The sequence below is a fragment of the Vespa crabro genome, chromosome 18, assembly GCF_910589235.1.
Source record: "Vespa crabro chromosome 18, iyVesCrab1.2, whole genome shotgun sequence".
Lineage (NCBI taxonomy): Eukaryota > Metazoa > Arthropoda > Insecta > Hymenoptera > Vespidae > Vespa > Vespa crabro.
Window position 1 is genome coordinate 4,224,947 of NC_060972.1, and position 7,402 is coordinate 4,232,348.

The following is a 7,402-nucleotide window of genomic DNA, read 5'->3' on the forward strand; positions in this document are numbered from 1 at the left end:
AAATGTCGTATAATAGTGAATCGATGATTTTGGTTGATAAGTTAGGAATTTATTCTATAAATTTAGTACTTTCTCACTAATAAAAGATGGCGTACGATAGTAGCTATTGATAAAAGTTATTTATTTTTATTGTTAATCAAAGAAAGAAACTTTTTGTAGACCGTACGTACGATAAAGTACGGATCCAATGGAATGGATTCGATAGTTTTTTTTTTGTTCTTGTTTTAATAATTTTTTAATTACAAAATGTAGTATTTTTCATGGAATAAAACAATTAGTCTTACAAATTTGTTTTTACAGATTTGCAAATAAATTGTGGATTAAGTGTTATATTTTGAAATTATTAATAAAAGTGTCCTTTTTGCCTGGCATAAGATATAAATTAGAATGAGAAAAGCTATTTACCGGATTATTACGTTTTTTCTTTTCTTCTTTTTTTTTTCTTTTTTCTTCTTCTTCTTTAAGTTTGAAGCTTTACTCGTTAAATCTTGTCCGCTTAGGATCGTGTGTACAAAATGGGAGCGAGTTCTAACTGGTTGTAAGAGGGGTAGAGAGTCGTGGTGGTTTCACCGTGTTGGAATGAAAGCTTTTCGTGGCTGTAGTTTGATACTACCATCCTTAGGGTTCTCGAGGCTTACTAAGTTCTCGCTCTCTAACTTCGTCCACGGAGAAACCGTTCCTCGTAACTTCAGAATGCCTAGTGTTTCTCCATTCGAGAGAACAGGTCGCGATTTAAATAGCAATGTCCCTACATTTGTAATATATATATATATATATAAATATATTCTTTACGATTAACGAAATATAAATATTTTACGAGATAGAATAAATTAGATATTATATAAATCGTTTGAAAATTAACAAATACAAATTTATTATCAAATTGACGAGAAATTTTTCATTTCAATAATTCCAATCACCTTCGATATTTAATGTAAAAAAAAGAAAAAGTATATAAAGGTATATATATATATATATATATATATATATATATATATATCAAGTATTGACAGATCTAATCGTAAGTTGTGAATTTTGTAACCTTCGAACTAACTTACACATCCAATTTCTCTGCCGCAAGATCTCTTTTCTCTCTTTCTCTCTCTCTACCTCCCTCCCTCCCTGTCCCCTTCTTTTTCATCATCTTACAGTCAGTCTAAGACAGATCAAAGCTTTATATTGCCGGGGAACTAGTTTGCAGTAAACGTAAAAAGGAAGTTCGCTTTTCTCAAGTAGTCGTTATTGGATAAACGTAAACTACAAATAAGGATTCGAAAGTTGCACGTTGCCAAAGAAAAAGTATAACTCGAAGCTGCTTACTTTCGTTTCGAAGCTCTGTATTCCTTTTTCGAGTCGACGAAATCCACATCCGGCTGAGAATCCTGGATTGCAAGCACATTATAGAACATAAAAGGTACCCGTAGGTCGCATAAGGCATCGTCAGAAACTCGTTAGCAATATCGCCTCGGGTTTTACTGATAGCTCCGAGGGATTCGTTACTCTTTTATCGTCAAATTGCATCGATATTTCGTATCGAACGTTACATATATCATCGTTAGTTAAATCGTTTATCATTATCTTTAGTTTATCATTAATTATTTTATTTTCATTTATTCTTCATTATTTTTTCCTTTTTTCCTTCTCTTTCTTTTCTTATTTTTCATTTTTTAATTTTGCATCAAGTATTCGTCATAAAATTTCAATCACGTTACTCATCGAACAATTTATAATTCATGAATTTATCACTATGATATCATTATATCCCAATTTTTCTCATTGACGATCACTTGTCTTTTTAATGACTTCGAAGAATGAACATCGAGTCATCATCAGTGTCTTTTTCATTTTCAATCGACGGAAATGGAGTTGTTTCGTACGTGTCAAGGACGACCTGAAAAAGGAAAGACCGTACTGTACGAAGCGAAATGGAGCGAGAAAAATTTGTCGAACGAGAAAACGAAGTAACTATCGAAGCAATGAGACGAAAGAAAAAGAAGAACTGGGGTAGCCGCATTCCCGAGAAATAAATCACCACTTTTTCGTACGGACCATTTCTCAAAGTTCTCGTAGGGCCAATACAAGAGAGTGATACGATATCCCCATGTCTAGGTAAAAAGAAAGAAAGAAAGAAACACGCTCATGACTGTCCAATGTTTATCGCATTCCAAACTATTTGAGAATTAAAATGATACTTTTTTTTTTTTTTTTTTTTCTATATAAAAGTAACAACAAGGATTTAGGTATAATTTTACGATGTAGTTGTAAAATAAAATTTATCATTCATTTCTCTTCTTTTTTTATTCGCAATAAATTTTCTACTTCTATATAAATTTTGGAATACGTTCATCGTAAAGAACATCAATATTGATACAAATGGGGGATTAGATTTTCGAAATGGTCGTAGAAACCTTAAATTTCAAGCAGCAATATCAGCGGAATCACTTTTCCAACGTTCTCGTATTTACTAGTGCCAGACCAAATTGCGCATTTTCCACGAGCAACCTTCTCTATCCTATCTTCTCCCCTCTAAACCTTGGTAAGAGAAATGGCCAGAGTTATATCTTGGTCGCAACGTGGATGCGTACGTCTTCTTGAAAATACATACATACATATATACATACATATGTATGTTTGTATCGAGGATGAGAAGGTGAGAGAGAGGTCGGGAGAGAAAGAAAGAGAGAGAAAGAGAAAGAGTCTTGTCGGTTTTATTTGTTTGTTTTCGAAGGAGTCTCACGGAAATATATTTCAATGTCGTTCCTTGTCATCAAAATGTTGTTCAGTACGAAACCACTCTCCGTCGAGTTCACAACGCGCGCGTACGTCTCTCATATTTTGCGTATTTTCAATATGTGCATATTAAAGGCGTGTACCGAAAAATAGATACAAGTGAAAACGCTTCAAGACTAAACAACGTCTTTCGTCTTGAGAAATTGAAAGTTGCCAACAGATTTAGTGATGTGAACGTGATAAAAAAATATATATATATATATATCATAAGATTTATCGTACATCATGTCTTGTATTTGTGCGTTAGGATTTAGAAATGATAACGTTTGTTTTTTAGAAACGTTTCATATAATATTAAATACAAAAATTTTCTCTTCTTCTTCTTTTTTTTACTTAATTACGTATATGTAGCACAAGAACAAGATTTAAGATTTTCGACAGGATCAAAATTTAAGACGTACTTACGTAAACGCGCAATCGTTATTTTCATTCGTGCACCTTCATTCACATCACGTTTCTCTTATTTGTTTGCTTTTATATCGTTGACAATGAAATACTTGTTTTACGTCAAACAAAATGGATCGAAAACTATATTCATCTGAGTTTTGATCAATATCAGTGCAGAAACTTCTCGAATTACAATGCTTGTGTTGGTAGGAGTAGGAGAGGGGGAAGATATCGATCCTTACCAACGAGGTGAATTAAAAGAGAAAAAGAGAGTACCTATAATGAAATCTTTGAAAGAGAAAAAAAGACAAAGAAAAAAAAAAAGAAAGAGAAGAAGAAAAAGAAAAAACTAAAAATATACAATTGCACATAAAATTATAGCATTGCCGTAAGCATTATGAAATAATATATTATCAGCAACTACGTCAATGGATTTTTGTTACAGGTGCAACCCGTACTACATACTCAACTCGAGTTGAGTTATGAACCAATATCCTTGGATGTAAGTGGATGTCGTATATGGTCGTAGTATTATACGTAGAACATGGACTGTGCTTGGCACGATCTTAATGACTCTTAATCTCAAGTACCAACGGCGATATTGAGAAACGCAATACTAAAGTGTAATATGGCAACTTGATATATTTATAATATATTTCTTCGTAGCATTCTGACAAAATATTTTTTATCGAGATACAATTTTAAGAAAATTATAGAAATGTAAAATGTTAGACTTATGAATTGGATATCTCATGATTTGATACAATGCACAAAATTAAATTAAAAAATTGCAATTTCATATCGTAATAAATTTCTTCGTATCAGTTTCAACATTAGCACAATTCTTTTCTTGGATATTAAGTAATTTTCTATGATTCTCAAGTACATTATTGGGTCGAGCAATTTCTATGGAGGTAATACAGATGGAAGAAAATTTTCATTCGAATTACAATCCAATATTGTGTTGAGCTGCGTCGAGAAGAAGTATTTCTCTCGTGAGTTATGTGCTTTACCGACTCTGATATTAAATCTATACTGGTAAAAAAAAAAAAAAAAAAGAAAAAAAAAAATCGAACACGCACGTAGATTTATTTTTTTTTTCCAAAAGTATCTAACTGATTATCAAATAAATTCATGCTTTTACTTATATCACTTATTTATCATTCGTTAATGTTACTATCATTTCGTGATAATTCATTGAGAAAGAAAATAGAAATAATTTAATATAAGACATTTACGAGAAAGATGATAGTGATGGAGTGGAATTATCTCAGTGAATATCGTTCTGATCATCCATCTTGGTTGTTACTTTGTTATGTCGATGTTTATATCGACTCGTTCATGATATCACTCTCGAATAAAATAATCGGTTTATTTGCGTTTCCTGTACTTTCGAAGGAGAATCGTGTCGTAACCGAAGCCATTAAAATATAATATTGTCCGGATTTTCTCTCATTGTACGATACAAATGTGTATATATATATATATATATACCGATTATTCGCCGAACTGTAAGGAATCGTGGGTATTAAGTAAATTCAAGATCAATAAACCATTGTGAATTTGACGATCGTTTAATTATACAGTGTGAAGAACTATTAAACGACAAATATTTTATCGTGGTATTTAACAATAAAATATATAAGATTTAATTCGCAGTATAATTTTAATCGATAATCGACAGATATCGAGATATCGAATATTTTCATCCCTCTTCAAATATATTCAAAATTCACGAGTCAATTTTTTTTTTTTTTTTCAATCGATTGCGTTGAAGAAGCAATACGTAAGTATGCTTTTGAATTTGCAATAAAACGTTAATATTATCTAATTATGTAAATAAAAAAAAAAATGTACTAAAAAAAGGGGGAAAAAGAACTGTGTTCTTAAAAAGGATAATCGTTAAACTATCTTACGAAAAAGGGATGAAACATGATTCGGCTGAAAACGGATGCTCGTAAAGCATTTAACGAACGTTTCGTTTGATCGATCCTTCGTTACACTACAGCCTGAAGCTCTATGCGAGCTTGAGCCTCATAGTTTCCGTTTAACTTCAACGATCGACCTATTACTATTCATTCGGAAACGATGATACCGAATCGAGTGAAAGGTTTCAAAGTTGAAACGATTCTGACCTACTACTATCTACCGATCGATAGATAAATTCGATTCTCATATTAATTTCGTTCGATTTTATACGATAGTTGTTGGTTAAATCTAAGTGCTTAAGTTAAGTTCATTTTATCCTCGAGATATCTCGATCTAAATCGACTATTCTTTTGTATTTTGAATATCAAAAATTAAGAGTCACGTTTGCTACGTCGACTATTATTTTTTTAGAATGTCTTCGTCTGCATACGAGTAGATCGAGAAGAAAAAAAATTTGATGTTAAGATCGACTCGTTTGATTAATTCTCGCAAATTTTTTCAAATGTTCTTATTTGATTGATTAAGAAAAAAGAAAAGAAACAAAAAGAAAAGAAAAAAGCAAAAAAGAAGGACATGCGATACTTTTAAAAATCTAACGACGAAAATCTTATTTTATATCGTAAGATTTATTCAGAGATGATTCTCGAAGATAAACATATTAGATTTTTCTTTAACGAGAGATTCCAAACGTTAAAAGAAAAACAATAGGAAGGTTATCGAGAAGTAGAGAAATGTGTTACATGGTTATAAATTGAGGAAGGTAAGAGAAGAAAGGTCGAATGGGAAGTCGATCGATGGTATAGGAGACGGTCTCGCGAATAACGAGTTCTCGTCGTTCGCGTCGGATAAGTGCCGAGAATATCGACGAGCCAAGTGACGACGCGCCAAGAGCCGTTCCATGCGAAAGAGCATAATAGGGGAGGGGTTGGGGGTTGGTGCGGTGACGTGATGCTGAGGGGTTGGTTTGTATTCGAGACGACGGTAAAGCTACGGTTCGCGTTATAACCCACTTTGGTGCATGTACGTGGCAGCTTGCCTGTTTTACTCTCCTGGCCACGATACTCGTGTTGGATATACACGGTGTACAAAGAAAATACGGCAAATCAATGACCATAGTGCCTTATTCTTTCTTACTGTGAGAAATTAAAGAGGTAAGCTTGGGACAAAAGCGTGCCACTACAATGTGTTCGTCAGAAGAGATTCATTAAAATTATATTGGCTTCTAGCGAGGATGATGATGATAGTCTAAAGCTAACACTACTCATCATCATCTCTCTCTCTCTCTCTCTCTCATATCTCTTTGCTAAACATATATAATATTCTCGCTAGCTAACTTAGAAGATACTTATCGTGGCTCGAAAACCGTCAGAGTTCTGGTCAAGAGCGGGAAAGAGAGAAAGAGAAAGAGCTAATCCTGTCGTTTCACGAGCGTCATCACAGACTCCTCCTCGTTACTTTTCCTCCTACGTAGTATAAATCCGACGAAATATTTCTTATTTGAAAATCATATCTCATGAATGTAATGACGTTTCTTTGTTCAATTATATCGTAGAAATGAAAGAAATTGATACATCTTATTCGGTAAATAATATTATTTTCTATTACAAAGAACATCGAGAAAGCTTCTACATTTTCGGATATCTTATGCACAACGATATTGGGTGATACTGCCTTGTTCAAGAAAATTGAGAGTAATGCATTTTCACGCTTACGAAATCAGCTCTTTCTCTTTCTCTCTCTCTTACCGATGAAACGAGTACGAAGACGAGGGCACGGCGAATTGCAGGTGCGACCTCGTTCTCAAGCTCTTTCGTGTACGTCTGCTATATATTCGTGTCTCTTTTACATGTATATGTATATACGAATATATATATATATATATGTGTGTGTGTGTGTGTGTGTGTGTGTGTGTGCGTCTTATAGGAATGTGTGTTCACGCGTAATACGTGTCGCCTGATCTAGAAAAGTCGTACGTCTTATATACGAGAAAAGAGAAGAAAGATATTGCGCTGCTGGAAAGATTTAAACTGCAATGGACTGCAACTCATGGAGGCCGTCCAAGTTGAAAAGGGAAGCGATAAGTATATTGCCTACGTGTCAAAACTATTATACATTTCCCTCCTCAAAAACGAATAAAACTTGTTGATGATTGATAAATCACGATATGTGACAGAGATTTTTCATTTTTTGCAGAATATTTTATGGTTATCGCGTTATAATGTTATTAAATATTACAATACATACATATATATATATATATATATATATATATATATATATATATATATATATATAT

The 7,402-nt window shown here is 33.0% G+C and overlaps 1 long non-coding RNA gene across 1 annotated transcript; it reads left to right on the forward strand.

Annotated features, from left to right (window-relative positions):
- Positions 1 to 1,889: 1,889 nt before the first annotated feature.
- Positions 1,890 to 4,744, forward strand: LOC124430415. Its single transcript, XR_006943757.1, has 2 exons — positions 1,890 to 3,565; positions 3,623 to 4,744. It is a non-coding gene; the product is annotated as an uncharacterized LOC124430415 (long non-coding RNA).
- Positions 4,745 to 7,402: the final 2,658 nt, after the last annotated feature.